The 13,549-nt window shown below is 48.0% G+C and overlaps 1 protein-coding gene across 4 annotated transcripts in view; it reads left to right on the top strand.

Annotated features, from left to right (window-relative positions):
- Positions 1–769: 769 nt before the first annotated feature.
- Positions 770–13,549, top strand: part of FLRT2 (fibronectin leucine rich transmembrane protein 2) — a 95,052-nt gene continuing 82,272 nt past the window's right edge. For 2 of the 4 annotated variants that reach the window (XM_072963547.1, XM_015242611.3), the window contains exon 1: positions 3,941–4,628. The gene's annotated coding sequence lies outside the window, so the exon portion shown is untranslated. Of the gene's footprint in view, positions 1,261–3,940; positions 4,629–6,982; positions 7,090–13,549 lie in introns of those variants that run through there. The other 2 variants (XM_072963546.1, XM_006208169.4) reach the window with 2 other exon arrangements.

Here is a 13,549-nt window from a genome sequence, read left to right on the forward strand (position 1 = left end):
AAGGCTTGTATTTTTTTTTTAATGCTGCCAAAGGAACTGGGTAAATATTGCTGATTCAAATCCAAGCGCTTTAAACTGACCCGCAGCTTTCAATATTGGGACTCAGATATATTTTCCTCATTGTTATTCTTGTTTGTGTTTCTCCTGTTTATTCCATTTTAAGGCACTCTCTCCCTCCGCCCCCACCCCCTCGACCGCACACCTATGTCCCTGTTCTCATCTCAAAAATCCTTCACTACCCCTCACCCCACCCCCCAATCTTCCGGTCTTTTAATCTTATCTGAATGTGTGGTCGTTTGGCTTTTGCAGACACTGGGTGGGAGGCAGCTTTCCTCGCTATTTCATTTAAATTTGGCCTGAGTGCGTGGGTGCCTTCCACATTTCGTCTCGCACACGCAAAACAGTTAAAAGCTAGAGTCAGAATGAGCGGAGAGTTCCACAACTTCAAAGCACCCGCTAGGAAAGGAAATAATCCGGGGGTCCGAATTGGGGGGTGGGGAGAAAAAGGGAATAAAACCCAACTTCGCTGGCAACGCCAATAAATCTGGTAACTGGAGGCGAAAAATAGATTTCGAGGGCTGGATCTGGTCCGGATGAAAAGCTCGGGCTCCTTCCCCTGCCGGAGTCTGGCGCTGGAAGCCTGCCTCTGGCTTCTTGCCACGCGAGTGCCCCCAGACAGCAACACACCCACTGGAAACGCACGTGAACAAAGCTCTCGCCCCGGGAGCCGCCGCCTGCGGTTTCCTAGTGCATTACAGCTGCTCCGGGGAGTGCAGGGCGCACACAGGGTTAAGTCAGTTCCCTCCCCGGTAGGAGGGAGAGGCGGGGGAGGGGGAAAGCAGCTTACTGTCTCTGGCTGGGTACCTAGTAGTTAGTTGTACGTTCGAAACCTGTCGCCGTCACTTGCGAGTTTGGCATCTGCCACTGTCACCGTAGAGGAACGAGAGCTCGGAGGTAACACCAGTGGCCGCAGTCTCCGCGCCTGACGCCGCGCGACTCTCGCCCCGGGTGCATCTCTGGCCCTCGGTCCCGCGTGTCAAGGAGCGGCGAAGTGGCAGCTCCGCGCCCGCCGCCGTGTCTACCCAGCCCCAGGACCAGGTTGGCGGTTCTCAACGATGGGCAGGAGGGACCTTGGCGGCGACCCCTAAAATAATACCATGCCCCGGGAGCCCCGTTGCTGCCGAGCCAGCTTCTTCCCTTTCCACCTCCCTGACCCTGTCGGATTCGGATGAGCCCACTGAGAGGAGCCGCGGCCGCCAGGTAAAGGGGCTGAAGTGCCAGGTGGAGTTTCCAGTAACCGCCCGGGAGGCCGCTATGCGAGTATCACGCAGCATCTTTAGGGCGATTATTTTTAAAAACTAGCTGGAGGGTAATCGCTGGGGAGGGATAGTTTAAGCTTTATCTTTCATCCAGAGAAAGAATAGACTGCTTAACTCTGATCCAATTTGGGGGAAGTCTATTTGCAGGTCGAATCTACCTCTTCTGAGTTTTGTAACTGAGCTCAGGGTCAAAACGCTAATTCGCAAGCCCGCTGGAGCATAGATCCTAAATTGGGGTTTCTAGGGCCACTAAGCTTGCCTGAGTCCAGCCTCTCACTTTCCCAGAATGAATGTTAACTTCCACCAGTAACAAACCCCTCGTTCCCTACCCCTGCACCCACTCCATCTGCTCCTAATGTCACCAGAGTTATTACCAAGCCGTTGCGTCTAAAGACACCCCCTTGCCCGCAACCCGAGATCCAATAGTGGCTAAGAAGATGCGAAGGGTACTGGTTCATTTTCCTTCGAGTTGGGGAAGGGGTTATTTTTCCCATCAAGTCTTTCTCCAGCCTTGCTGGTTTTCAGTGGCCTGGCGCTGAGCTCCGCCAGTGTGTCTTACAGGGGCTCCAGCGAGGAGCCCACCAGGCTTAACTGGGATTGCGTTCCGGGTCCGCGTGCGTGGGATGCGGGGAGAGGGCGGATAAGGCGTCCTGGCACTGAGTGCAGGGGCTAGGCGGCAGCGAGGAGCGCGGGGGCAGAGCCTCGCTGGGTGCCACCGCGTCCCAGCCAGGGCTCCGAGCCACCTGGAAAGATCCCTCCGCCACGCTGACCAGTCCCGGGCTCGTCCCCGCGCTTTCAGCGCTGGCGCGGTCAGTTCTCATTTGTAATCACACCCAAGATCAAGGTTGCCAGTTGAGGTCTGGGCACTTAACCAAAGAAAGGAAGTATTCAGGGAAAAGGGTGACTGGGGAGGGCTGGATCCACACTTGATACCCGGGAAACTCCTGGAGCGCTGGGGCTCCGGCTGGCGGCAGCTGCTAGTGGAGGCGGAGGCCACCGCTGCTGTCGTCGCTCGTGCTTTGCTCCTGGAACCTCCCAGAAAGATGGCACTCACTGTCCTGGTCCAGTTAACTTCCCCAACCTTCCTCACTCCTCCTCCACAGTGTATTAGTCACATACTGAGTTTGGGGAGAAAAGCGGCTTTGTATCTGTAAGTCGAAGCATTTTCTTAGCCACTTTCTCATAATGCTACAGGAGTAGCAACCCGCGGGCACGACCCCAGGTCGCGTGTGCGCGCGCGCGCGTGTGCCAGCGTGCGTCTCGGGCGTGCGTCTGGGTGGATCCGTGCGTGGTTTGTGCTTGGGAGGCAAATCGGGCTTTTCTCCAAGTCTGCTTAATACGATTTAGGCGCTCAAATACTTGAAGGCGGTAGACACAACAGGGATGCGAAGGAAATAAAAACAATTGGGAAAGTGGTGCCAAGTGACTCAGACTTTGAACTGAGGACCGGGAAATCATCTCGAACCGGTTGTGGCCACCGCCCCTGCCTAACTCACGCCGCGATAGCTGAGCGGATCCCTAGGGGAGTTGGTCCTGAGCTAGTCTGAAGCTCACTGATTGCTTCTCGCGTGGTCCCACCGACGGCGCGTCTCAGCGCAGCCCAGCGCTTGGCGCGAACTCGCTCTCCCTCTTCTGTTCAGATGCAGCCTCTCTCCAGACTTGTTAAAACATGACAGCAACTTAACTGGAGGCTGGAGGAGCGGCAAAGAAATGAAAGGAGAAAGCCAGAAGTGGTTTTTTTCCCCCCCCGAGAAAGAGACGTGCACATGGTGTTCTTACATTACTCTTTAACCTTTGCAAAGAGATTGAGAAGTGGAAATGTTGCTTATATGCAAATCGGGCTTATTTTTCGCTGTCAAACCTGTTTCCTAAAAATCTGCGAGGCTGAATTTGGTTGTTCGTAGTAATCTATGAGGAATGTGAACTACGCTCTTTCCAGCGGCCAGGATGAAGGGAGAAAAATGGGATGTTTAAAATTATATTAAACTGCAGATTATTTTCCCTCTTAAGTTATTTAAAAAAAGATCCAGGATCAGGGAACTAGTGATGGGGTGGGGGGAGTAAATCACCAAGGTTGCCTGCATTTGAAATAACGCCATCTTGGTTGAGAGACTTGTTATATTTTACCCTCTAATCTCACGTTTCAATCGTTTCTCAGTGTCTAAATAATAGATCCTCTAACTTAGAAGTACCACCCCAGGCGGGCAGGGGGAAATCAACTTTCTGCGCTCAGACGGTGGCACTGATCCTTCAGAGTTGGGGGTGGGATGGTACAGGCGGGCACGGTCAGGGCGGCATTTGCAGTGTGAGCCCCGACGCTCGCTCTGCAACTCTCTTCAGGGAGGACAGGGTTAAAAGCCGAGTCTGACTATGCCTCTTGGAAAGCTTTGGGTTGCAGCCGCGCCTCCCAAGCATTCTTTAAACCAGAAATGTGGGAGGGACTCCGAGAGGGAGGGAGTAAGCGAGGGAGGGAGAGAAAGAGGACTCGAGGAGGGGAGCGCGCCAGAGCGCGAGGGACGGAGGCAGAGGAGGAGCGCGGGAGCGGCGGAGGCGATCCCGCGAATTCATTACTGTAAACATCTCCCGGGGGGGTCAGGAGGGGTGGGGGTGGGAGCCGCGGCGCCTACATTAGCGGGGCCGGGTCAGATCCAGGCAGCAGTAAGGTCGGAGCAGCCTCCGGACCCACGCCGGGCCGGCGCAGCGCTTGGAGCGAGCCCCGCGCCCGCCCCCGCGCACCCCACGCAGCGCCCCACTCCGGGCTCCGCGCGGTCCGCGCACGGGCGTCGGAGGCGCGCCCGCCCGGCTCTCCGGCCGCCCCCCGGGGTCCTCCGTCTCCGAGGAGCCCCGGCGCTGCGGGGCCGCGTTCCGCCGCCTTCCCGGCTCTCCCGCCTTCTTTCAGGACTCGTGGGCTCGGCCGAGGCGGAGAGGGGGAGGCAGAGGAGGAGAGGAGGCGGGGGCCTCGGCGGCCGGAGCCGAGAGAAAGTGGCATGCCCCGGCCCTGGAGGCGGAGGTGGCGGAGGACGGAGGAAGACGATGCCGCGGCTCCGTAGGGGAGGAAGGCGAGAGCGAGCTAGGCGAGCGGGGCGCCCGGGCGCCGGCCGGCTGCGGGGAGGCGCGCGCCGCTCTGAGGCTCCGGCCTCCGCACCCCCGCGCCCCGACGCTGCGGGCGACAGGGCCGGGCTCCGGCAGCCTCCTCCGTCGCCGCCGCCACCACCCGGAGGACCTAGCAAAAGTTTGGATCTGGGGGAGGACGCGGCGCTGAGCGGGATTACCACCAGAGCTTGGAGGAGACCTCGAGAACCTTTGCAGGTAACGCACACCCCCAACCTCTCCTTCCTGGCCCCTCCGCTGGGCTCCAGCTCCCTCCCAGCGCGTTTCCTGACGCTCGCCAGATCTGGCTGAAAGTAGGAGGGAGGCGAAGTTCAAGATCCCGGGGCTGGGCACCTAGCATGGGGAGAGCTACAGGAACGGGGTCCGAGGCGCTTCTCTGCGCCGGGTGGGCAGCTGTGCGGGGAGGCGAATCTCCCCCGGGAATGGATGAGAACCCTCGGCCCCAGCTGGTGCCTCGGCTTGTAGCTCGTAGGACATTCAGGGTGTTTATTCAGTATTCTTCAATCCGGGGAAATGGTGCGTAGATTTCACTCACTCCCACCTTCGCCCTCGCACTCTCCCACCCTTATTTAGTATCTTTTGAAAATGATACGAACCCACTCCCATTCGCCCACCTCGTTTAGCTGGTGCAGAAAGGCAAACCGGGAAGGGGGGGGGGAGCGTGTGTGTGAAAATTTCAAGCAAAGGGGAAAATTTATCCTTCCCCCTTTTAACATCTCCAGAGTACTCCCCTCCTCCTTCCATTCACCTTCCGGCGTCATAAAATAGGAACTTTAGAAGTCACATTTTCACTGAAGAGTGAGATGAAACATGTTAACCATTGGTGGCGTGAATTTGCAGTGATTGTCCGCCTGTGTGTGTGTCTGTGTTTGGGGGGCTAGTGGTGTTGCGGAAAGGCCGGTTTTCCTTGGTGGCCTGACGCGCCGTCGCGTGGGGGGAGTGAGCGGTCGCGTGTGTGCACTGAGGCGGGGGCAGCGGAGAGAAGACGGTCACGTTTCCAGAACAGCAGCCTTTCTTGGGCTAATAAAATAGCTGCTGCGTTTCACTCCGAGAGCAAAAAGATTCCAGCCCCAACTCCCCAACGTCCCCTTTCCCCCAGTCGAGTTTTTGAGTTTCGAAGCAGCTCAATGTCTGCTGCTCCATTATCTTTTTTTTTTTTATGAATCATTATTTGTGCACTTGGAAACTCACCGTGCCTTCTCTGGTAAATGGAAATAAGCCTTCGAGGGCTTTTGATTAATTTTAGTGGAGCGAATCTCTTGTAAAGCTTACAGTAAGCTAATCAAGTGCAAGGCACAAATCCGTGTAAATGCTCGAACAGGAGTGCAAGGTGCTGATTAGATTTCTTTACTTGCTGTATTTGCTATGCAAAGCCTCTTCTAAATGGGAGCTATTGCTCCTTCCTCGGCTGGGAGACCGTTTAATCACCCAGGGTCAGGAAGCTTTGGGGCATGTCCACACGCTCAGGGGTTTATTGCTAAAATTATTATGTCCAACTTCTCCCAGCCAAAAGGTAATATGAAGGCTACCTTTCATATCCAGACCAGTATTGTCTGTAGACTTAAGCGGTATGACCTTATTAAATCTCCAATGAAAGAATTCCGCCAAACATTTTGAGGTAAATAGAATGCAGATTGGCATTTGTCCAGGGTTGTATTTGGTCGTTGCAGTAAGAATGTAAAATTTTAGGTCAGTATCTGAAGTGTTAGCACCAGTTTTTTTTTTTTTTTAAATCAGTAAGCAACATCACCAGATTCATAAGATGGAAAGGCCACCATATTAGATGAGAGTCAATCTTTGGGTAGTATGCATACCATAAAAAGTTGCTCATTTCCCCACAGTGTCAGGAGTCCCTCGCAGATACAACTTTTCTTCCTCCCCGCCTCAGAAGCCTCAAACAGGATAGGGTTAACCATTTATGGATTTGTAATAATCACGGGTGACAGCACACCACCATACTGTCATGTTGAGTTGCAAATGTCTGTGACTGGAGGAGGCTGGAAGATGAAATTTCAAACATTATTCCATGTCTCTGGCAGTCGGTACAAGAAATTGTAAAAAGAATCTCGCTAGCTGTACTGGAGCAGACCTATTACAAACCTAGCATGGAAGGAATGCTGGTTTAAAAACAAAAAGCCCATGTCCTAACACTTCAGTAGTTTCATTGCAGTTTTACAAATTCCAGGGGATGCTTTTAACAGAAGAAAGTAGATTCCCAATTGACACCGTGCTGGGCTGCTTTGGGGTTCTCCAAGCAGGCATGGTTTTTCTTGTATGCTAGGTTTCAGACGACGTGATCTTATCCGAGTTTGACTTTGACCGCCTGGATCTAATTTGAAGCTCCTCTGATACCCGTTACATTTATATTCTGGCCTGCTGGAGAGTTTGATTTAGGATTTAGACATATCTCCCGAAAGCAACCTTATATCTTCCCAGTTTGAAGCTGTGGTTTCAAGAAAGACTCAAGTATGTTCAAGTGCAGAAGCCGTATTCTGGAGAGACCCAGTGTGAGCATCTGATCTAGTTTGACTGTTTAGCTTTGTACTCTACAGGGAAGACGTGCCACTTCTGCGATCCCCAGTGTCTGGAGTCAAAAAACAGCAAGGGTGAAGGGCAACTCTTGGTCTTGCTCTGTTGAGAAGATTCGAAAAAGGTCCAGGTGATGTAATTTTATTTCTAATCAGGTCAGACCTTCTCTGGATAATCGTCTGTTGGTATCTTTACTTATTTCAGTTCAAGTTCATTTTTCACTTGATTACTTTAATAACTTTGTGGTTTCTGCCACAGTGATTCAAATTCAGGCCATTAGTGACCTCTATCTGTGAGAAGTGAACACTCAGTGTTTTTCTTTCTTATCAGAGTCTACAGATTATGGGGTGGGGGGGGAAGGGGGCGGATACCCAACAGCTCTGTAGTTCTTTCTGAGTATTTAGATTTTCCAGCTTGGTTTTCCTAAGACAGAGTTCAGTACAGGTAATGCTCTTTAACAACAGTAATGAAAATGTTACAGGCCAATGAGCTACTAAGTTGTTCCATACAGCATCGACAATTTGATCAACATAAACAAAACACCAGAGCTATCCGGTGCCAATAAGAGGACTGTACAGGCAGGTAGGCCAGTGCTTTGAGACTCACAGTACTGCTGGATGTGAGTGAAATTTTATTGCCCCGAAGTGCTTACATAACAAGGGAAACTTGAGACAAGCCCAGAACATATACGTGGGAGCTAAGACTTGCCTTTAAATTCGGCTGTGCTTCTGCTGTGAACGTACAGCGCAGATCAAGGGAGAGGTGGCGTCTGCGAAGGGTGACTATAAACAGATGGTCTTTTAAGGAGACTTTTAAAATCTGACTCCTAATCCAGCTTTGTCTTCTGAGCATTTTCCAATCGAAATTTCCATTTGAGTTGATTATCCTAAATGGTAATTGAAGACAAAGTTTACAGACTTTCTTAGGTGGGTGAATACCATTATCTGACATTTTCCAGATGGTTTTTGATCTCATGGTATTTGGGGATATAGAATTTTTAGGAGGTTTTCTTTCTTTTCCCTTGGGCAGATTTTACACCAAAGGCATTTTTAAAGACCAATTCTTCTTATTAAAGGTAAACAATTATTATCATACCCCAATTTTCTTACTTTTCCCACCCTCCATATTGCTTTTTTTTTTTTCAAAGTTGTATTTTTTCTTCTAAAACTACATGTTGGGGATAAACTATCACTGTCTTTTTATTCCTTTCAGCAATATGACCTCCAATTAAATACCTATTTATAGTAAAACATACACACTTACATACACATCAAGCAAGGACCATTTTAAGACAGAGATTCTTTTCAAGGTTTTAAATATGTTTCTTTTTTAAAGGGCTATGACACAAATATTTTAATAAAAATATCCTGTGTTCCGATGAATACAGAGACTTATTTCAGTTGCATGGAACAGTAAAACACTGTATTAGCGAAATAATCAGCGGTATTTTCAGGACATGGTCAAAATCTGTTAGAACCTTCATGGGTGCTTTTTTTTTTCTTTCCCTTGACGAATTTTGCATCTACTGGTCTTTTTGGTTTTCTTTGATTCCTTCTACTGTAGCTCTTTGAAGTGATTCAAAATTAAACAGTAGCTACTTTTTAAGGGAAATTCATCATGTTATGTTCAGGATTCCAGAAGAGTTAATGATGCAGAAAAAGTCCTGTAAAACCATCTTTCTAAAAGAAGTCCTTCTCTTGCAGGCGTCCCACTTACTGGCCTCCTGTACCATTTGCAGTGAATTGGAACTCCGTTATTTATTTATTTTTCAAATACCACCTCTAACTTAATTTAACGTGGGATGTGTTTCTGCAGAGGCATGTAGCTCCACGTGTCCCGAGTCGCCTGGACTCAGCAATGGTGGTTTTTTCCCAGATCTAGAAGAAGGGGAGGTCAAAGAAAATATCCTTGTAGAATTTGGGAAGTCAAACGGCCATGTTTGTGATCCTGAAATCCCAATCAGTTATTCTGTGGGTATTCAATAAGGGTACACGTTTTCTGGCAGTTTCGTGGTGGAAGACCTCAGCCGTTTTTTGAGGCCTTCACCAAAGAAATCTGTGGTACCTGTACAGAGCTCATTAGAGCCAGACAATTTTTCTCACTTTCTTCCCGTGTTGCTTTTAAGGGAATGTTCCAGAAATGTGGCAGAAGGTCCTCTGTTCCCCTCGGTTCACAGGTCACGTGTTTATAGTTGTCTCTTTATTAGGGTTTCCAAGACACAGATAAAACAATCTTCCATCTGAACCTTTTAAGAATCTGAGGGCATTTGGATTTCAACCCACCAAAAAAACACCTGGTCTCAAAGTTCACCGGTGCTGCTTGGCCGCAGAACACTGAAACCTCCTTCTCTAGGATGTCGGGGAACAGCAGCTCCTAAAACTGGTTCACACATACATGGTCCAGGGAAGTCAACAGAGGCCATGGGGCTGAATGGAAAACATTAGACTCCCATCAGTCCCAAAATAGGCCCACGTGCTGGTGTCACTCTCGGCGCCAGCTGCCTGGGGGTGTCACTTTCATGAACATCCCGTGTCCACGTAGCCTCAGTGAGGGTTTCCTCTCCCATTTTGCTCCAGAGCTTGGGCTAGTTGGAAGAAGAAAATAACACAGGGAGTTGTAATAATCTTCACAGATATTAGATAAAGAGGAGGGCGAAGTTAGGGCAGTAGATGGATAAGCATTTGCCATAGAGGTTCCAGAAAATTCTACGTAGGCCCTGGGGGATGACATGGATTTTAAAACACATTCGTCTCCCTGTCATTTTTCTAAGTCTCACAGGCAGGATTTCATTTATTCCTCACAGCTGCCTCTGTGAGCTGGTCTGAGACAAGCCCCACTCACCTCGTTTCTCACTGGGAAGCGGGAACCAGAAAGGAGTTGAAGGCTACCGAAGGCTGCACAGAGCGCTCCTTTAAACTGCTGGGCTCTGTGCAAAGTGAGGAACATCACATTTAATTACGTAGATCTTGAATGTTCCAGGTCTGGTTTAGAAGTTTTCTTCTCTGCGAGCCTACTCAAAATGATCAAGGCTGTGTTTTAAAAATTAAAACCGGACAAAATAGTGCAGTTGTGTAAATATTTAGACTTAAAAAAATGCATTTCACCCTCTCTCCCACATTCTGTTAGATACATGTTTGCTGGTTTTGGATGAAAGTAATTTTAGGAGCTAGGCTTTGTGGTTTCAGACTTCTGCTGGGGTGGGGGATGAGACATAGGCTGTTTTGGAAGAAAGAGAAGATGTATTTATGTAAAGAAGCCCCACACTCTTATGTCAGCACACTCCTTTCTACATTTATGACCTTGGACAAATTACTTAATCTCCTGGAGACTTAATTTCCTCTCTGCAGAGTTCAACAGGGTTGTTGTGGGGTCAGACAAGATTAATGTGTGTGAAAGTACCTTGATAACAATTCAGCGCTATATTCTCATGAAGAGGCATCATTCACGTGGACCTCATTCATCACTGCAGGACTGTCATGTGCTCGGATAGGTCTAGGTTTTATGTAAATAGAAGGGTAACCAAGACAGAGGGTCCTGCCCTCCAGGAGCTTTTGCTTTTTGCTCTGGGATACCGTCACCCAGGAAAGTGTCCCATGGCCCTCTGCTGCATCACTTCCTCCCTTCATTTAACGGTGCATGATCTCCTTTTTTTGTGTTTGCTGTATTTTGATGAAAATATGCTGATAAGGGCGAGTTGGGTGCAAGGGCCAAACTTTCCTTCCTTGACAGCTTGGCTTATTGTTGGAAACTGAATTTATCACAAATGGATTCCACTGAGGATCTTTTGGGAAGAAACCATCAACGTTCCCTGAAGTAAGGTTGTTTCTTTTTGGCTAGCTTTATACTTCAGCCATCCAAGTTAACCTTTTGCAAAAAAACATAGTCATTAGTAGAGCATATGATGATTTTTAAGGCTTTTGTTTTGCATAAATAAGGCAGGCCAGTGCAAAGGACTGTCTTTTCAGTAGTTTGGAAATCTCCTGAGCCCATTCCCCACAAATGGCCTCAATTTATTAAGAAACAACATAATCTCCAAAGCTTGGCCTTAGGTTGACTTGTGAGTGTCACAAAGCCCTTGTGGGACAGTTTCGTACAATTTATTTCTCCATATTTTCTTCAACTGGGTTTTTACAATTGTCAAATCTGAGACACTTAATTTTAAGTGTTCTAAAAGTGAGCGTGTACAATTTACTTCCCCGATATGTATAAACGTAGGCCTCTGTAAGGTTTTAATTTTTAATTGTTTTAAGGTTACTTAATTGAAGCTTGCGGGAAACATAGGTGTCCATGAAGCGTGTATTTATAAAACCCAGGATTAGGTCACGACTCGTGCTCGGAAGAGCATGTGCCTATGAGTGACTGAATGGAGGCCAGTCCGGTTCTAGCGATGTTCTTTTCAGGTCTGGGTTCACTATTTGCTGGAGTTCTGACACTCTTTCTTAAAGCTGATTAGCATTTTCGTAGTACACTGTAAAGGACCTGGCCACAGAACTATATTTTCATGTGACAAATTACTTCCATAATTTGGAGAAATTAATCTGAGTACCTTTTGTTCTGGCAGTGCCGGATGACATAATTATAATATTTGAAGAAAAAGAATGTTACTACTCGGAAGAGTTCTGTTAATAAAATGCGAAACCTCTGTAGGTGGATGTGTGGGGAGTTAGTGTGTGTTTGTGCGCGTCTTTGGAATGCACAAGGAAATCTAAGTCTTAGACACTATGGGGTGGGAATCCACGTTAGCCAGGTGCTAGGTGGTGCCAACTTAGCTCCTGTGTTTACTTGTTTTTTTTTTTTTTAACACCTTTATCGTGGTATGGTTCCTGTACCGTCTACACATATTTCATATGTATAATTTGACGAATTTGGTAGATGTAGACACCTGTGGAAACCCCCACCACAATCGAGATAGCTAACATTGCCATCCCTCCCCGAGAGGTGCAGTTTTCGAACTCCCAGTGCATCCCTTCCCACCCACTTTACTGCCTGGTAACCGTAAGTTTGTTCTCATAAGCCACCTAATTCTGGGGTGGAGATTTTCTTTTCCAAATAGGTCCTAGTGGAGCTCTGAGTAAAGCACACATTGTAATGACTGTGACATGAAGGAGGTATTTTTCTTTTTTATTTTAATTTTTTTTATGGGGGAAGGTAATTAGGTTTACTTATTATTTATTTTAATGGAGGTACTGGGGATTGAACCCTGGACCTCATGATTGCTAAGCACACGCTCTACTGCTGAACCCTCCCCTCTCCTCCTAATGTTATTCTTGCAGAGGTAGAAGGTATGCGTCAGATGATGAAGAAGTCTTTTTCATTCATTCAGGAGATGTTTTTTACTGCTTACCACGTACCAGGCAGGGAGTAAGACTGGGGAGCCCCTCCACTGAAGCTGCCCAGGCTGGGGAGGAGAGAGGCATAAACTTAATTGCAGGGCAGTTTCATACAGGATTGAAGACAGTGCAGTCGACCTGGGTAAATGCGGCAGGAATGCGTAGTACTGAGAAGAGCTTTGTGTTGAGAGAGGGAGGATCTTGGGTTCTAAGCCTGGCTCTGTCACTTGCACATTTTGTAAACTTGGGTGGGAACCTTTTTAAACGTCTTTCAGTCTTCGTCTCCTCAAGTCGAAAATGGGAGGAAATACTTTCTGCTCACAGAGCTGTTCTCCTAAGGACAGAGATAATTATGTAAACCATCCCCCTGTCTGGCACACAGTAGAGGCTTAATAAATGCTGACTGCTGAGCCTTCTCTCTCTGAAATGATAATAGTTCCATTATGTTACTCTCTCCCTCTACAAATACCTTGGCATTTCTCTGGAATCCCAAAGAAGGCTTTTGAGCCCTTAAACTGTTCACTCGCAGGATCCAGCCTCTTCTGCAAAATAAAATTTTGTTTTTTACGCACGTAACAGAGCGTGAAGAAAGCGGAGCGAATTGCAGTCCCCACAGTGGCAGGACTAGCGTGTAGCCCCTGGGGTCCAGTGTGTGGGCTGATGCTGTGACAGGACACAGGGCGAAGGGACGGGGACCAAAAAGAGGACTTGTCTCAGTTTGGCGAATCAGAAGGCGGTGCCAGCTGGATCCTGCCTGACTTGTAATTTTTTTTGTTTTAATTGAAGTATAGTCAGTTACAATGTGTCAATTTCTGGTGTGCAGCATAATGTCCCATCATGTATATACACACCTATATCCGTTTTCATATTCTTTTTCATTAAAGTTTATTACAAGACATTGAATAGAGTTCCCTGTGCTATGCAGAAGAAATTTGGTTTTTTTTTAATCTATTTTTATATGACTTGTAGTTTTTTCGTTCATTGAAAGCATCGCCTTTGACACCCCCCATTGACATCCATAACGCCCTCCACGGGGACAGTACCTGTGACAGGACCTCCCATGTCTCGCCTCTGACACTGGACGCAAAAAATGAGCTGTGATTATTATTATGTCTCTGCTGATCTACAGATATTTTTATCGGAGTGAATTGTAAACACGTGCTTCACACAATTCATCTCACACACACGACTCTTGGCAGAGTCAAGAAGATATTTTATTGTAGAAGATTTAACACGTAAATTATTGTTATGTTTATATAA

Source organism: Vicugna pacos, chromosome 6 (assembly GCF_048564905.1).
Source record: "Vicugna pacos chromosome 6, VicPac4, whole genome shotgun sequence".
Taxonomy (NCBI): domain Eukaryota; kingdom Metazoa; phylum Chordata; class Mammalia; order Artiodactyla; family Camelidae; genus Vicugna; species Vicugna pacos.